Here is a 19,350-nt window from a genome sequence, read left to right on the forward strand (position 1 = left end):
GCGAGAAACCTGCCTGTCATTCCAACAAAGAAAAAACAGCAGTGACATTAGGGCAAAGCAAGCCACCGAAAAGGCCATACAAATAAGCAAAGTGAGCAATCTGGCACGCTAATAAGCAAGCAGTTTGTGCAGGGCCGGGCCAAATTTGGCACCCTCCCTCAAGTGCACCACTGGTCATGAGGCTGGGGGCACATTTTTGATCAGCTCCCTATTGTTCTTAAATGCGCTCTGCTCCTGAGAGCATTTGATTTCAATTGAGCACCTGCTGGGCATTCTCAAACCATGCCAGCTCGGGGGAGACCTTGAAAGACTCACCCGAGCTGGCGTGGGGGGGGCTAATGGAAGGGCACCCGGGCAGCCCACCCTAAAGGCCGACCCTGCGTTTGCAGCTCACTCGTGCCAGACCCGGCAAAACTCTTCAAATCAACGCTCCAGACACTTCACTGACTTTTACTAGAGGCTAAAAATGCGCATCAGCCACAGACAGGGAGGAATGAAGATTACCCCTGCTAATTGCGCTGGGAGTCTTAAAGACACGGAAGCGAGCATTATGCTTCAAATTCCTTACTTATTCCTTTCCAACTGTTTTAGCAAAAATACAACAGAAAATGCTTTACACTTCAATTTTCTCTTTTCAAACTACATTTCCCCGTTTCCACAGTCCCTTCTGCAATCCATCGCAATTCCTGTCATAGGCTGCCTCTTCCTGTCCCCATGCTCCACCTCTTTGGGTGCTCTGAACTGATCCTGGATTCAACGCAGCTGGCGCTCAAAAGTCAACTGAAACTTGAAATCAACATTTGCTCATGCTTACGAGCCAGAAATGACCATCTGATGTCCAACCGGCTCTCTGATTTTGCTAACTTATGCCGCTTTGCATGCCGCCGTCACTCGCTCAGCTGTTCTTCTGGTCATCTTCCGTTAATACAGAAAGCATCATTAAAGTTCAGCAATGCATTGCCTATTCGCATTATCTGGGAATAAAGCATCACAAATGTCAATCTCCAACAACCCTTAAAACACAGTATCAGTAGGTTGATATATTGTAGCGCATTGCTGGGCAGGACAGTAATGCTCACCTCAGGGTCTTTAATAGAATCAAGACTCCCTGCTCAATTAGCAGGGGTAATCTTCATTCTATGTTAAGGCCGGAGGCGAGCATTATGCTTGTTCAAAGCTCTGCACTACTGCTACTGCAGCTACTGCAGCTACTCGTTTGAAGTAGAAGGTCTTGAATGAGCAGTCAGTTGCCCAGTCTGCTGCCTTCATTATGTCTACTGTTTCAAAAGGTTTGAGTGTGCTCCGAACTGAGTAAGATCTATGCCTGCTTGTTGCATTCTTTCGCACACCCATCTGGCGATAGTCGCCGTTCTGACTGCCCTAAATGGCTTCCTATGAGCAATCAGCAGTTGCGACACTCCTCACAGGTGCAACTCTGCCATCCTGAGCTCGTACTCTCGAATGCATTCCACTGCACAGTCGGTTGTGAATGCAAACAAGGGTACGAGATCGAGGAAGAATATGTTTTCGTCCTTGTCAAAGTAAAACTTAACTCCTTCCGCTGCATATACCTTCTTGTCTACGCCTAGGGCCTTGACATCTGCGACCAGTCGACAGGACACTAGACACAAACGCATTGCTAGTTTCCCAGATAGTTGGGCAATGGTCAGATACCCGTTTGCCGGCCAGCTTGCGAGGAAATTAATGGCTATATTCACGTCCCATATATACAAATACTTAGATGCCGGGGGTCTCGGAACCTCACTCCCTTCATGAGCCTGACCACTGCTCGGTGATCTCTGATCTGTGCTACATTCACTGGCCAGTGGCCTGCTGATATAGCCAACTGGTACACTCCCATGGTCCTAAAGGCTTTGCCGTCCTCCCTGAGAGATGCTAGAAGTTCAGCACCGCTACTATAGGGGCTGAAACTGGAGGAATACCTTGCCCTTTGCACCATGTGCCCCATGCCGCGTCACAGCGCAACACATGTATGGGACCCAAGATTCTGAGATGAGCTGGGCAGCGTGCCCCGAAATTCCTGGCAGAGCCCATTGTCTCCCGATACCCAGCATGCCATCAGCGGGAGTGTTCCCTTCACTCTCAGGAGGATGAGACAATCCAGCTGGGTCCGTGAGCAGGCGTTCGTCTGACGGGAGAATCCGTGGGAAATCCAAAGAAGTTCCATCAGAATCGGAAACCAGATTAGCGATTTCCAAATGGCCACCACCATCACTAAGGTTGCTCTCTCTCTCTCTCTGCGCACTTTGGCTAGAACTCAGCTCAGCACTGTGAATGGAGGGAAGGCATAATGTAGCTCCCCGTTCCAGTTCTGTAGGAATGAGTGTCCCTTGTGCGCATGGGTATAGTCTCCAACTGAAGAATCGCCTCACTTGTGTGTTCAGCCTGGAGGCAAAAAGCTCTGTGTGCATCGGTCCCCACAACTGGTTTAGTCGCTGGAGCACTGCCCTGTCGAGCTTCCAGTTGCTGGAGTCCGATGACGAGATTTCCAGACCGCCATCACATTCAGGGTCCCTGGGAGATACCTGGCTGTGACGGAGATCTCTGCGTGTCGGCAGGAATGCCAGAAGTCCTTTGCCATCTCCGCCAGGAACCTGAACTTCGTTCCTCCCAGATGATTTATATATCCGACTGCTGAGATGTTGTCCATCTTCAGTAAAATGCAGCAGCTTACTCTGTCTTTGGTAAATGCGTTTATAGCGAAATACCCAGCTAGCAGTTCTAGACAGTTTATATGCAGCTGCTATTCATCTACGCTCCATTTTCTCCCCCCCCCCCCCAGTTTCTAATCCGCTGCAGCAAGCTCCCCAGCCTGCTCTTCTGGCATCTGATTCTACGATTAAATCCGGGCCGTCTCCGAAAATGGCTCACCCTTTCCATGCATCTATGTTCTGTAGCCACCACAGAGGTTCTGTGTTGGATTCTTGATCTAGTGGAATCGATTGATGGCACCTCGAACCTTGCTGTAGGTGTCATCTTCATTCTCTGAAGGCCTCTGTAATGCAAGGGCCTGGGGAAGATGACCTGTATGGACGCTTCCGAAAAGGCCCACTACTCTTGCTTGTGTCCGAAGAGAGACGATCTGCTTGTCTAGGCAAAGCCTCATCTCCCTCTTGATCACTCGCCGTTTCCTTACTGGGAGTTCTAATGTCGCCTTTCTTGCATCTACCACAAATCCTAGGAAATCGATCCATCTTGCTGGCGACATATCAGATTTCTTTCTGTTCACTAAGAAGCCTAGGGATGTAAGTCCTTTGCCCACTCAGTCTGGTACTGCAGCGTCTGTCGCTCGCCAGCAGGAGAATGTCGATGTATGGTCTGAATTCCTTTCTCGGATTGCTACTGCCATCGGTCTCATGAGCTTGGTTAACGCCCATGGTGCCGACGCTAGCCAGAAAGGCATTGTCTTGAATTGCCAGTATCACCCTTCCAAGCATAATGCTAGGAAAAGCATGTATTCCTTGGCTACGGGAACAGTCAGGTATGCATCCTTGAGGTCTATTCTTGCAAGTCATTCATCCTTTCTTAATGTGTCCCTCAACTGATGGATACCTTCCATCTTGAAATGCCTGTACACTACCCAGCTGTTTAATTCTTTGAGATGTATGACTGGTCTCCCTTTCTCCTTCCTGTGCACTAGAACATGTTGCTGATAAACCTCGGTTCTTGGCCACAGGGCTCGATAGCTTCCTTGTTTGCTAGCTGCTGCAGCTCCTCCGGGAGGAGTGCTTGCTCTGCCACTGCTACGAGAATGGGGCTTGGGCGTCTCCCTTGGACCGTATGCAACATTAATTCCAGTTGCAGCCCTCTGACAGTCTGCAGTACCCATGGACTTGTGCCAAAACGTCACCCCCCCCCCCAAAACTGGTAGATAGACCCCGGGCCGCACCTGCGTTTGTTCCTTGGGTGTCGCCCTGCTACTCTGTGTCCTCTGGGGAACCTTCCTCTAGATGGGAAGAACGAGTCCTGCTGTCGCGACTCCCAGTAGTGAGCTCTTGGGTCCTGAGGTCTTCGGGCAGATGGGAACCGACTGGTCGATAAACCTCTGTATCTGCTGGTCCCAGCAAAAACACGGTTAGGGAATATCTTCTTTAATGAGGCTTGCACCTTCTCTAGAGATGTATAGGTCCCTGAAAATCTCCCCATCTCTTTACCGAATGTTTCTCCAAATAGCAACCCTTGTGCTGCTTCTCCTGCCTCGTAAGGAGCGGTCGCTCAGTTTAGCATCTATTTTTAACAGGAGTCCTCTGCTCTCTGAAGATATTGCAGTTTGCGTTGAGGCAAACGCTCTCTGCACTCAGTTTCCAGGGTGTCAGCATCTATTTCCTCTCCCGTCTTCGCCATGCTCTGCCAATTCCACAATCTTAGCTAAGGGCCCTGTGAGGTCTAAAACTTTTTCCCGGCAACTTCCCCAGGCTCTGTCCATACCCTTCTTGGAATCTTTTGGTGACAAAAGACAACATCTTAGGGTCAAACTCGGGTGCTTCTGCTACCTCGCCAGTCTGGTCTGGTCGTGGATGTTCTGCTCTCATGCGCCGTCTGGTCTCTTTGTCTAGAGCCTTGCGCATCCTTTGCGCCATGTACATAGCCACTTGGGGAGATGGCTGCCAGGCCGATTATCTTGGATTCTTGATGTCCTCTAGACTGAACATGTCAGAGTCTGGCACTTTTAGATGCTTCTCTTTTCGTGCCCTTTTGCCGCTCTGACCCACTCCTCTTTCGTCTTGCTCCCCCCTCCTCTTGCGAATCTGCAGTAAAGAAGTTGAAGCATAATGATTACCTCCGGTCTTGACTTTGAATTGAGCAGGGACAAGATTGAGCACAGGTCTGGCAATGTTTGTCTTGCTCAAGTGCTGTTCCTTGAGGGCCTAAATTCACCCCCCCCCCCCAAGCTAGCTAGTGCAGCAGTCTCCAAGATATGTATCCAAGACGGGGCACCCAGAGTCGACCGTAAACAGCTTCGGCAAGAATGTCAAAGTTACTCACCGTAGTGACTACCTTACTCCTAGTCCATAGTCCCCTTTCCTCCATACTTTTGCACATTCCGTCCATCGGGACGCGAGCACTTTAAGCATAAAAAAAAATACGTTGTCTTTACGTGGGGCCACTGCACATGACCATAGCCCTGCATTCCGGAGCGCCGCCCCGCACATCGCCCTTCAGTCGTTGTCTATCGCAAGGTCAAGGACCATTTAGCAAAATAGAGAATACTCATTAGAGCAGACGGTGGGCAGGCGTATGGAAGAAAGTGGACTATGGACTAGGAGTAAGTTACCATACTCCTACGTTCTGTCCCCTTTCCTCCATACTTTTGGGAAATTCCCAGCACGGATTAAAGAAAAACAGGAGAATGGAAATGTCCCTGCTTGGAACAAGTAAGGAACTGCGTGGCCGTACTGGGCATCAAGGGGAAGCCCACGGGGAAGCCCACGCAGCAGCCTTGGCTATGGACTCCCAAGGGACATTTCTGGAAGCCGCTTTGCCACAGACGAATGCCCTTTGGGGGCTAAAGGCCTTGAATTTAGCAGGCCTCCGAGATACATGAAGCTATCCAACCAGAGATGGACATTTTCAAAGCAGGTTTCCCTTTTGGGTAACCAAATGTAACAAAGTGTTGTGAAGAACTAAGTTCACTTGTTCAGTCGAGGTAAAACTTCAGAGCTCGTCTGACCTCTAGGTTGTGTAAAACCCTCTTGGCATTGGAGGCAGGGTTCGGAAAGAAAAGCGGTAAGGATATTGACTGGTTTAAGTGGAGCTCAGAGACATTTTTGGGAAGGAAAGGTTGAGTGCAAAGCACAACCTTAATCTTGTGGAATGTTAAGAACGGATGTTCGACAGAGCTTGAAGCCCACTAGCTTGAAGCTCACTTATTATTCTTGTAGATGTTACCACAATCAAGAAGGCGACTTTCCAAGAATGCTACTTGAGCTTGGTAATGGCCATAGGTTCAAATGGCTTATGACGCTAAGCGGTGAGGACCACATTCAGATCCCTTTATGAATGAGGAGGCGTGACCAGAGTAAACAGATGAAGACCTGCAAAGTGTCTCTTGATAACTGGGTTTGCCAGTGAAAAAGAGCAACTGCAGACAAATAAGCCGCAGTGGTGGATAGGTATGCCCTGCATGATAAGACATAGATGCCAGAGACTGCTTGGTCTTATATAAAAGACAAGACAGTCAATAAAACGTTAAACTGCGCTAAGGAACGGAACACTGGTACCAGGCCGCCAAGCTGAAAGATTGTGGAGAGGGGTGCAAGAACTAGAGATTGCTCTGAAGGAGGCCGGGAATCTGCAGCAACCTGATCGGGTTGAACACCAAGAGGTGCTGCAGCTCCGAAAAGCAGAACCTGGCTGGCCACCAAGGAGCTATGAAGAGGAGTGTGCAGTTGGAAGCCGCAAGTTTCCATAACAACCAATGAATCAGTGGCAAAGGTGGGAAGGCGCAAGCTTTGATGTTGTCCCAAAGGATCTCGAAAGCGTCCCCCCAAGAAGACGCTCCGAGACCGTCCCTGAAAGCATAAAGAGGAAGTTTCCTGTTCGCTGAGGTTGCAAAGGTCCACAGCTGGAGTACCCCATTGCTGCAAGATCTTGGTGAGAACATCGGTGTTCATCTCCCACTCGTAACTCGCCACAGATTGGCGGCTCAGGGAGTCTGCCGCAACATTGATGTGACCCGGAATGTGCACTGCCTGAAGCCAGACTTTGTGCTGGATCGCCCAATTATAAATGTGGATAGCTAGATCCACCAGAGGAGGATACCTGGTGCTGCCCTGCTTGTTGATGCAAAACATTGCAACGGAATGGTCCGTGTGAATTCGAACCACAAAGTTATAAGTGTTAGAAAAACTGCCAGAAGCTCTAGGTAATTGATATGGGACCGTCTGTCCTTTGGCGTCCACAAATCGCACTCCACAAGGTGATGTAGTATCGCACCCCCACCTAGAAGGGTAACTGCGACTTGAGGGCAGGGCTCCTGAAGGAAGTTCCCACCGAAAAGGTTGCTGGCAGAAGACCACCATTGAAGATCCGCTGTCATTGAGCATGGAACTGGAATCATCTTGGAGTCCGGGTCCATAGCCTGAGACCAGCAGCTCTGAAGAGCAAGCTGAGGGCACCTAATTTTCACTCTTGCAAGCGGTAGAGCCAACACGTAAGAGGCCATAAGGCCCAGGAGTCTCAGGAACCAACAGGACGACATGGGAGGACTGGAGGAAAAGCTGGCACGTAGCTGATGGGACCGCAATTCTGTCCCCCTTCAGGAACACTCGCCACTTGCAGTATCCCAACAGAAACCTAGAAAAATTGAGGTCTTGAGCAACAGTCAGACGATTTCTGCCAGTTCACCGACAGCCCCAGATAGAACAGGAGCTGGAGGAGTGACTGAAGATTGCCGTTGCAGCTTGTAGGCAAGGACTGTGCAGAAGCCAATAGTCCAAACATGGATACACCCGAATTCCCTGTCTGAGGGATGCTCCAATGACCATCTTCGTAACGACACGCGGTGCCGAGCTGAGGCCAAACGTGAGCACTTGATACTGGAATGGTTCTATTCCCACGCAGAACTGCAGGTATTTCCGGCAGGGACCCAGATCAGGATATGCATGCTGGTGTCCTGAAGATCTACCACACTGAGCCAATCGCCCTTCTGGAGAGAGGACCTTATCTGGTTGGGCATAATCATCTTGAATTTCTCTTGGAGTAGGAAGAGATTGAAGTTGGAGAGGTTGAGGATAGTGCACAGGCCAGCTTGGTTGGGTTTGGGCACTGTAAACAGATGGGAGTAATAGCCCTCCCCTTGCTCCAGCAACGGAACAGGCTCCACTGCTCTGAGGTCTAGAAATGTCTGTACCTCAGCTCTGAGGGAGGGTGACCCAGTCTGCTTAAGAAGGTAGTAGTCCTCCCACCAGAGTCTCACGAGACCAATGGAAAACATAATTTAGATGGTTTATCGGCGGTGAGACTACCAGTTGCTGAAGAGGAGGATGTTGACGGAGAACAACCGGCCACCTAGACTTTGCTGCTTGCTGCAATGCCCACCAGGGGGAGCTTCTGCCCGGCATACACAGCAGTCCTGGAACCCTCTGAAACCAGAGAAGGACCTTGTTTGAGACCCCTGACCTCCGATACAAGATGCTTTAGCAGGGGTTTTGGCACAGACTGATGCTGGAAATGCATTGGAGGGACAGGGCCTCCATATCCTTGTCTTGTACTCCTTTTATCATGTGTGTCTTGTGTTATTTTCTGCACAGGAGTCCATGTGGGACTCCTGGCAGTGTAGCCCTTCCTCCTTTTGGTCATGATGAACAGACCCTTGGGATACTCTTATGGCACCCATGGCTTGGGGGGGCTACAACCCTGTACCCCTACTGTATGTTTTTGGGCACCTGTGTGTGGCCCCCAGAGCAGGGTATGGGCTGGTGGCAGCTCCATGCTGAATTTGACAAGTGCTCAGAGTATCCTCCATTTTGGGATACCCAGGCCCTGCATTGGAATCAGTCGATTTCCGATAGGAGACAAGATGGCCCTGCTGCCTCTTGGTTTCTATTACCGGTTACCTTGTTTTCCCAAAGTCCTTGGAAGCCCTGCCACTGTCCCTTCCCCCGACTGGCTGTTGGGTGGAAGTTCCATATATGGTATTGTGGGGAAGTCCAGGCCAGACTGGCTGGAACCTTCCCAATGACTATGTTGTGGGCACGCCCCTGGGGTGGGACCTGGGTGAATGGAGTGTGTGACCAAAATACATTTCGTGTTATGGGTGTCTGGTTTCTGGTGTGTGACACGATGACTGAGACAGCCCTGCCCAAAACTGGTATGAATGCAGTGTGGATTGCTGAATGGCTGGGTTGCTTGTCCCAATCCCCATTCCGTGTTCTAAGTGTCTGGATGGAGAAGAATGGCCTCAATGCACTGTAAGCCCGATTGGCTGGCTGTCTGCCTCCATGAATTCCCTGCTGATTGATTGGCTGCTGAGCCAACTTCAGGTTTACCAAATTCTATCTCTGGTGAAGTACCCACTCTAATGGCATTTGGAGCAGGCCAAGGTCTTGTGCTCCACACCAAGACACCACAAAAAATACTTGATGTGGGCCGGATATCGACATCTTGGAGCCGCAGTCCTGACACATCTTGAACCCAGGTCTTGGGGTTAGTAGGTGTCAAGGAAGAAGACATCGCGAATTGAACAATAGAAGCGCAATGTAGATTCTCGAAGCATACGTTTACTCTGAAAAACGGAACTGAAGCAAACTGGTGCTGCGTGTGCTATATGTACCTTCAAGGACATCACCCTCGAGACGGAGGTCCTCAAGGCACATCGAGTCGAACACCATCAACGCACATCGCACTCTGCCGAAAATTAAATTCTGAAGCTGGATATCGAATATCAAAGATGAGGAATACATGGGAGGACACAATCTATTCGAAAGGCCATGCCTCATGGTACAGGTGGGGGTAGTGGGTGTACATTAGGCGTACAGATACATGAATGTCAAAGTAAGGGTAAATGCATAGCCTAGAAAAGCCACGCCTCATGGTACAGGGGCTACATTAAGAATACCGGTACATGTTATCGCAGTTACAGGGTGAGGATACGTAATTCAATTACAGATATGCAAGGTCAATCAGGTAGGTACATATTCTGGGAAGCTATACCCCATGGTACAAGGGGCTACAGAGAAACCGTTTCGTTGCAGTAGGGTAAAAATAAGCCGTTATAGCGTGCCAAACCCAGATGCATCAAGAGTTCGTTCCAGAGAGTACTTTGAACAACTCATATACAGAGCAAGAAATCGTGTCGGTTACAGCGCAATGGTCGATGGTAGGAGTATGCTTTGCCAAGCCTCGCCTCATGGCACACGGGGCTGCTTCAGACGTGCATAAGCTTATAAGACAAGTAGGTATAAGTAAATGTATAGGTTGCGAATCCGTGCAGGGCTGCCAGGTCAGATCGGTTATACATGAGGTCATGAAGGAAGGGAAGTAGCGAACACAGAAACAATGCAACATATACTTGTGGGTAGATGACCTAATAGAAAACAATGGGGCATGACAATGGGGCATGTCAAGAGTGCCTGGTATAGTGAGAAATGTGCATGGTGGGAGTCACATACCATGCCAATGAATTGCACGCCAATATGGCAAGATAACTTTACTCTGTTGTAACTGCATGACAAGCAAGGAGACGAAAGAGATGAGCAATGCTCTGAGAAAGTGAGTCAGAAGAAAGGAGAAAGTTCAGGATACAGAACGATCAGAGCTGAGCCAAAGGAAATAGTCAAGAGCAAAGAAAGCCTGCGGGAAGAGGGATAGGCCGGCCTTACCAACGATGCGAGCAGGAGTGGCAGCCCATTACAGATCAGGAAGAAGGGGCATAGCATAGCGCTGTAAGCCCCGCACAGGCCCATACAGGGGAAGATCCAATTCCTTAGCTGTGACCCTTTGCTGTGAGCCGGCTTTGCCATACCGGCTCACTTGGAATGGATGGTGTCATCAGGCATCCCGTCCAATCCGCATGGAGGAGATGGGATTCAGGTCTGACGAAGTCCGGCAATAAAGCAGAGGGCCCAGGGCAGCCATGTTGCAAAGGAGCAGCTCCACTTTGCCCACTGCAGATCATGTACAAGGCGGCTTACCTTGTAAGATAGAAAAAGTAACAAGGTGATGTTGCAAGCACTTGTTAGGCCATCACTGGAATAAGGCCCAGACAGGGGAAGATCCTATCCCTTAGCTGCAACCCTTTGCTTTACTTTTATTGAGAATTGTATATTTGTGTAGAATTAGGTGAAGCCAGAAACTTTGATCAATGGTGCCAATACCTGTCTGAAAACCAGCCTGTAGATGGTTAATGATCCCTTCTGTATTGACCCAACTGAAGATGTAAAATATTTGCCAAAGCTATATTAAAACCAGAAGCATTCAACAATGAAATTGGGCGACAGTTCCCGGGGCTCTCCCTTCTTCTAGATGGAAACTATCTCGGCCGCTTGCCAAGAGTCTGCTACCCTATTTAACCAGAATACAGCATTAAATAGGCGGCAGAGTATAGGGGCCCAAACCAAAGGTTCATCCTTGTAGAGATCGATAGGAATTTTGTCTGGGCCTGGGGCCTTCCGACCACTCAAGGAGTCGATTGCTTCCTCAAGCCCTGCTATAACTAGATCAAAATCCCCTGTGTATGTTCAATGCATCCACAACTAATCTTCCGAAGTTTGGTACATCTATTGCAGATACTGACAAATCTATGTACAGCCCCTGGAAGTGGTTACGCAACGTCGGGGGGTAATGCTACAGGGTAAAATCTGTACCTCTGCGAGACTATGCCAGCTACTTGCTTCCAGAACCTTGCAGAATCTGGCCGATTTCAACAGATCATCCCATTTCTAGCTCAGGAGGGATGGATTTTTACTTTCGATTATAGACTTCTAGTTTGCTCCAAGTTTGCGCAACCGTACCTTATCCACAACCCGCTAAACAGAGCCAGATTTCATTCTTGGTGCTCTACATTTGTCAACCCAGGTATTTCTCCTAAGTGCCAACTTCATATTCTCAGCAATTGGGTTGGTTAGTTGCAGATAAAGGTTTTTGATCACTGGCGAATTTTCAGAAAAGGACTGCGCTTCTTGCATACTGTAACCCAATGCATTCTTAAAAACAGGCCATTCACAAAAACTCTCAAACCTTCACAAGTACTACCAAATTGTGAAGCATTCAATAAGCTACAGCACAGGTAATGCCTCATTCTCTTGAAAGGGCTGTACAAAATGTCTTCAATGTTACGACGGGATTCCGCAATTGAAAAGCACCAAACTTTGTGCCATTCCATGTAAACCTAGCTAGTTTGCCAACTGAATTCTGTAACCAAAATACGAAAGACTCTGCTGTAAAGTAGCTTGATGATCTAGAGCACCAACACAGTTTAAATAAGCTTAAGTCACTGTACCAATACAGTCCTGGTCAAAGCTTGTGGCAACATTTTCAGACTTCTAGATGGAGGCTTTTTGCCCTTCATCATCCTAGATGCTTCTGTGAGTTTTCACACTGGCATACCACCAAGAAAACAATGGTCTCTGGACGCAAACCGTATGCTGGCAAGAATCCAGGATTTTACCTTTGCTCAAAGAGTGAAAGTGAGGCAAAGAATATCTTAAACAAGATAGCAGCTAACAAAAAGTAATCAGTGTCTGGAAGTCTATTCCATGCTTTTGCCCCCAACCAGCAAATCTCAACGTCCGATAGAGATGGTGCTTCTTTATAGAGATGCTAAGAGATTAGGTTGAGACCTCTAAAACCAATCACCCCGAAGCCTCATCAGGAGCCAATGAAGGCTTTCACTGCCCTTGGATACACACTCAAATATTTTAAGGCTGATAAACAAGCTGAGAATTTGAGCATTTGTAGGAGGATCATTAAAAACCAAACAGCCACTGGTTCTTTTCATTCCTCCCAGACTATTGGCAACAAGTAAAATGCAAAGATGCTTCTCCCAGCGAGTAAAGAAAGGAATACTTAACAAGGCCTCCCATTTGGATGACAAATAAGATGTGTAGAGAAGAAAAAAAACGGCTTTTTGTTTTGTCACAAATGGTGATTTAATGTCACCTTGTTCTGTTATTATGCTTTTGTACTGGCACAAACAATTCTACGGGGAAGTGAGAAACAGGAAAGGGGGTTGAAAGCAAACTATGTGGTTGGAATGGAAATTGGTAACGTTGGCATGCATCAGATTGTTTTTGTGTCCTGGCGCTCATCGTGCTTTCTTCTTAGCTAAGGCACAAGAAACAAAAGAACTGCAGACTGTTACAATTTCCATAAACTATTGGGGTAGAATTCTTTGAGGAGGGTGCAGAATGAGGGCCCCCTATCCCATTGAGCTGGATCTCTAAACTGGTTTCTTCTTTCCCCCCTTTGGTTTGTAGGATGTCTGGATTCTTTTTGCGGTCAAAAGGGACTCCAACGGCAACCGTTTTGGAATATGGTTGTATGGGAGCCCATATGGCTCCTAAGAAAGAGGTGCTTTTTAAAAATCACACCATTTTGGCTCTTCAGTGATGACCCTGCACTGTTTTTTGGAGAATGGGCTGGCAGCAGCTGTAATTTAGTTTTGGATCCACATGTGGGGGGGGAGAGATAGGGTGACCGACAATGTTACTGGTATCCATTTAAATATTCAGGTATAGTTTGAATTCCTGCTTCCTTCCATGTTGCTGTTGGGCTATTCCTTTGTTTGGGGAAACCACAAAGGAATCCTAAAATGGCCTTTGTGCAAAACTGGGCTCACTGAATACACAGCCCTATACCCTTAGTAGTGGTTTGGATGGTTTAAACTAACCCTAATGCTCAACAAGCCAATACACGAAGTGTGTCAGTGAGCCAGAGTATTTAGCGTTTCTTAGGGCTAATCAGACTGGCTGTTGACCAAAATGTGTGCGACAGTCCTTTTGTGCGCTTGGCGGGCTGGCTTAGTTCAGCCCATGAGTTATTGGTATACACAAGTCCTCAATTCTGCAGGGATTTTTAGAGGTTTAGTTACCAGTTACTGTAACATGTTTTGTCCCAAAGCAACTGCTTATTCTTTTTTTTATTTATTTTTTAATTATTATTATTATTTTTTTTTTTTTTAAAGACCAGGTTTGGTCTACTGGCTATGCCCTGGGTCCTGTGCCCTACAGCTCTGGTTTCCCAGTTTTGAATGCTTAATGTCCATCCTCGACTGTGTCAGCCCCAGCCGCGATCCCCCAGCCCCCACCATGATTCCCCACCAGCTCCCCCCACCCCACCATCCCTCCACCTTTCCAGTACTCCTCACTGGATGTCCCGTGCTGGGATAGTTTCTGGTCCGTTTTACTGCAGTCTTCCAGAACTAGCTTCACGGTCATGCATGTTAAAGTAGGAAGCTATCGTCCAGAAGGGCACTGGGATACCACTAACCCACCTCTGTTAGTCCATGTTGTCCTGGGTTGCATTGGACCATGGTTTCCTTCCAGAAGCAGGTTTCGGTTGGCTGCTCAGCTTTCGAGCCCTCCAAATAGACTTGGCTGGGTTTCTCAGTCATCCTGGACTCTTCCTTGCAGTTTTCACTCCTGGCTGTGCAGTCACATTCGTGGCAAGGCAAGTTATTCTTCTGTTGTGCCATCATTGGTCAGCGGTTGCAGTCTGGGTGACCAGATCCTGTAACTTAATCTGAAACATAGGTAGTTCACTCACTGGATTGTTTTGTTGTTCTTGAGCTCCGTTTTCAAGAACTGCTGCTATGAGCACTTCCATCTGGATCCTGGGCTGGTAGGTTATTGTTTTAACATATCTTTAGGGATACCCTCCAGGTTTGTGGGTTCCTGTAGGTCCCATTCTACTGCAGTTTGCCAGAGATTTATATGGGCACAAATCCAGTGTTCTTCCTGGGGCTTGGGGTCATGTACCTGGAAGTGGAGCTCTTGGTGAGATGTCTGGAGTCCCCTGGTGTAAATTGTAGCCTTCGCCACACCTATGGGATGGTGCTCATCTTTACCCGACTTTTCCCCATAACCTTTGCAGTCCCTACAGACTTTGTCCAGTTTATTCCTATGGGAACTTTTAAACCACCTAAAACTCTTAAGGGACTTGAAAGGCAACTGTACCATGGCTTTTTCTCCTGGGTACCCCGTTTGGTCCTTGGATATGTAGGCCAAAGATCAGTGGTCAAAGTGGGCAGGAGTGGTTGGGAGCAGTGCCCTCTACTTTTTTTCTTATTACCTTTTACTGCCCCTATACTTTTATTAGAAAGAAATTCTGTAATGGTTTTGTTTAAAAATAAGTGTAGGAAGAAGTTTCAGTGCACTGCACAGAATGATCCCTTGCACAGCAGGTGCATTTGTTTGTAGGCCGAGGGGGGGGGATGGGGGGAGTTGTATTGTGCGTAGGAGGGGGGCATGGTGATGTGGTTTCTTCGATGGCATGGTGAACAGAAGGGTTTCAGACTATTTATTTTAAAGAAAACTATTAAACAAGCATAAGAAAAAAGAAAAAACATGGTTTGACGAATAAAGCGAAGTGTTCAAACACAAATGATTTAGCAGTCCATCCCTGTGTACTAGAAACCCTAAAGTAAATTTGCCTGTCAGAAATAATCGTCAACTGAATATAAAGGTATCCTGAATCAGAGGTTCCTAAAATAGTGAGCTGTCTGAACGGCTTAATCAAATGGTGAAATGAGAAAGGCCTTCCCTTGAGTAGAAAAGTGTGGAGGTTAAAATCCCCAACTTAAAGTCCTTCCTTAAAATAACAAAGTCCACCAATTCAGAGAAGCCTTCTCCGAGGACTCCTTGGTTAGACATGCAACAGGGCCGATTATGCAAAGAACTGAAACTGGGACCTGTAGTCACCCTTCAGGGGCAGGGCCCCTTAGGGGAGGGATCAGCAGAGTCCTGCTCTTTGGTTCCTTATGTCAGTCCTCTGGTTGATTCATCACTCTTGTCCTCTTGGTTGTTTAGTATGTTACACCAACCTCTTGTTGGATTGCTGAGTTGCTCTAATTTTTGCCCTACAGCCTTCAGCTTCTGCCCTTTTGCTTCAGGGGTCTTTTGTGCCAAAACTCCTGCTGGGGCACATTCTTTTATTTGCCCTTACACCACTCTCCCTTTCTGGGGTCGTCATGGTCTCTTGACTTCCCTAGTAACCCTTGCGTGGGGTAATCTCACTTCTTACTTGGTTGCCCTTTTCGGTCTTTGTTCCTCTCTTCAAGTGGCTTGCGCCTGTCCTGGTCTCTCTACCAGGGTCTTATCAAGGTGTTGACTCAGCCCCTTATTAGGCTTCTTGGGTAGGTCTGCTCTTCCACCCTCTTAAGTGGGCTGCAGGGGTACTCTCCTTCACCCTGGGTTAATCGGTTTCCTCCAGGCAGTGCTCCAAGGAAGTTGGGCTACTTCACCAAGGCTACATCTCCTCCTTCACGATACAGATCCTCTTCTGATCATCAGCGTCTGGAGACAAGTACAGGGAACCAGGGAACCGGTCTCTGACAAACAAGGTCAGAGTGAGGTGGCTGTACTTTTATAGCTAGACTCATCTTGTTGGCTGCTGATTGAAGGAAAGCTCTGCTTACAGGTCTAGCTGGCAGGGTGTTTCCACTCTGGTCCTTCTGTGTTAGGCCCCCTTTATATTGTCCAGTTGAACCTCTATTAGTTCAATTTTAGTTTCACTTTTTTCATTTGCTTTTATGTATTCATGCTGTATCCTAATATTTGTCTGGCCCTTGGGGCTAGGGTATTCATTTTAATAAGGTACCCTTTACATTTACTCGGGTTCCTCTATGGGGATATGAAACCGGGTCCTCCCATAACAGGCCTTGCAAATTCTTAAAAATCCCACTGGACATGCATGGCGAGTTCCTTTGTTTGCATACTCGACCTAAGAGAAATGCACTTGCCCCAATGGTTAGTGGAGAGGAAATATTTACCAACGTTTTATGCAAAATGGTGGCTGTCACCATAAGCACACTTCATATTTTGCACAATGCTGCCACTGAAAGTCCAGCCACGCACACAAACGTATTTGCCGTTTACTATAATTAAAAGTTTGTTTGCAGTAAATGTCAAATAAAAGTTTCAAACCTCCCCATACTCGCCAGCAAGGTCTAGTGCCATGCAAATGGTACTCGTCCTTTATAAGATCTCCTCGCCAATGCAAGTGGGCTAGCAGATTGTGCAATCCCTGCATAGCCTCTATGGTGTGCAAACATAAGGGACTTGTCCTGGCGCTGTCGAAGGCGAGGGCTTTTCCTCTGAGGTCCTGCATGGTCTTTCTTCCATTTCCATCTCTCAGAGCTGAGCACGCCACTGCCCCTACTATGTGTTCCAGCACAGTCATGCTGAGGAACGGATACCCCTTTTTTCCGTCCAATGTCATGTCGTAGCACTGGTAGAGCTTCAACAATGGTGGCGGGGAGCACCAGGAACACAGGCTACGACAGGGAAACAGTGCCTGTCCTTGATGAAAGGGGGAAGGCGGCTGCACCAGGAACTATACCAGCCATTTGGAGAAAGGAGCCCCCCCCCCAGAGGGAGGAACGTGGCTTAGAGTCCCGTTGCAGTGCCCTGCTGATACCTAGACGTCCCAGTTATAGGAGAGACGTTTTGATTGGGTAGGGCCACATAGCCAATCCCAGGATGAGAGGGGGATTTAAGAGGGTGTTGTAAATTGTTTGGTGTGGGTCCGTTTGGTGAGGTCAACGGTAGAGGCAGTGACGGAGCAAAAGACCAGGGGGAAAAAAAAACAACCTTTGTAGTTAGAGAGGAAGTTGAATAGGGTATGCAGTGTGCGGGGGTCTGAAATATGTGGGAGGGTTAGTGTAGGGAACAACTGAATGAGGTGGTGAAAGGAGTGCAATTGAGGGATAGTAGTGGCAATACGAGAGTCGATGGGGATTGGTAGTGTGAAGAGGCTAGATGAAGAGGAGAGGTAGTGGTAACATCAAACAGTGGAGGTAGACAAGAGGTGGCGTGAAGAGCAGAGGGATGAAAGAGGAGATAGTGAGTAGAAGGGCAGGGCGAGCATAAACATGTTTGTACATGCCAGCATAATTCTCCCCCCTCACCCACTTAATAACACTAATACTAGCGCAAGGATAAATGGTCATCCAGGTGTGAAACAATTAAAACGGTATCTGGTCATTACATATTAACCATTCTGGACCAAAATCTATATTATTACTGATGACTATACACGTGGTGATTGTATCATCATAGCCATGTATTCGTATACAGAGAACAGATGCTTGCCAACAAGTGTTTCTCCTAAAGGGCTTTTAAGGCTGCAACTAATAAAACGAATAAAATAGCTAAAATCTGGGAGTTCCTTTTATAGTAGGTTCGTCTTCACTCAAACTTAGTGTTGCCTCGGAATATAGTCATTGGCTTGAAGCATTCCAATTTCATAAATAGTTACGTTTGATCTCAGAGCAGTCTCAATGGTTAGTTTCTTCTGATGTTTAGTAAGGTTTTCTTAATTCGTATTTTACTATTTTGGGAGCATACTTTTCCTGGGTTTCCATCAGCCACCTTTGCAGAGTGCCACCATGGGAACCAACAAGGGTATCAAGCGAACTCACAGGAAAATCCTATCCTACCCTACCTTTAGGTTACATTTGTTTTACATCCCTCAATGGAGAGCTGGGGAAAAACCTAATTAACAGACTCGCATACCCTTCTAGTAGCTCACCCTAGTGTTTATCAAAAGTTTACTAACAGTGACAGAATATTTCACAAGCAAATAGGATAGAGGTTACTGAATCATACCCTCTTGAAATGTAGGTAACATCAGCATGTTTCTATGGACAGCCTAGTATACAAAAGAAAATAGTAAATCGCTCCATGAGGCAATTAACTTCAGTGTGCACTACACACAATCCTAAATTATATATCTTTTTAAATGCGTTGCATCAGGAGAACAACATCTGCACGTGCACCCAGTCTACTCCATGCCAACGGTGTTACCAGCGACAAGGTTGGTATTCTGGCCGCAGTGCCATTTGACACCCGTGCCACGCTTTGTCATGGTTAAAGTATACATTAGGGTAAAGTTTGTAACTCTGCAGCACGTACAACACTGTTCACGCCACTTCATACTCAAAGTCCTAGACTTTGTATCCTTTTTATTAAACCGCAATCATGCGTTGAACAGAGTAAAACTGCATTAATGCTAAATCATCCAGAACAGCACTCGAGGGGCTGCCAACGCAAGAAAGCTGGTTCGCGCACAGAGCAGGAAAGCAAACTTCGAACAGGCGAAAACAGAGAAGTGTATTGAACAGTTCATCGTTTCAAACGGAACCAAGAAGCTGCAATCAGCTATTGCATTGGACACAATCCTATAACCTTCAAGAGAAGCCTGAAAAAAAAACAGGATTTTCAGTTCGGTAACAGTACAAAGTTCGGCCTTGGGCTACGTTTTTCTAGTTTTCACCTTTCCAAACAAGTTCAAGCTCACGTAGTCCGCATTTACATTCACTTGTTCAAGCACACAGTCAGCATTTACCTCACTTCACATCTAGGTGGACTGTACTCCAACTGCTCTAGCTAGACCAGACTGAAATGTGATTATTAGATTGCATCGCATCTCCACAGAAATGTAGATGTCAGCTTGCTTTACACCGTGATGGAATTGTGAACATTAGCTTGCGTCACATCTAGACAGAAATTGGAATGCTAGCTTGAGTCACACCTATATGGAATTTGAATATTCGCTTGTTTCACATCTGGGCAGGAATGTGAATATTAGCCTGCATGACATCTACAATTCCTGTTTAGACGGGACACATGATGTCTAGATAGTAATGTCTATAACCAACCCTACTAAGAA

The 19,350-nt window shown here is 47.3% G+C and overlaps 1 protein-coding gene across 1 annotated transcript in view; it reads right to left on the minus strand.

Moving 5' to 3' along the window:
- The window catches only part of EHD1 (EH domain containing 1), a 243,041-nt gene that overhangs the window by 144,389 nt on the left and 79,302 nt on the right, over positions 1–19,350 (minus strand). The gene's annotated exons all lie outside the window — the stretch shown is intronic.

This window comes from Ambystoma mexicanum, chromosome 2p, assembly GCF_040938575.1.
Source record: "Ambystoma mexicanum isolate Mex_15411 chromosome 2p, UKY_AmexF1_1, whole genome shotgun sequence".
Classification (NCBI taxonomy): domain Eukaryota; kingdom Metazoa; phylum Chordata; class Amphibia; order Caudata; family Ambystomatidae; genus Ambystoma; species Ambystoma mexicanum.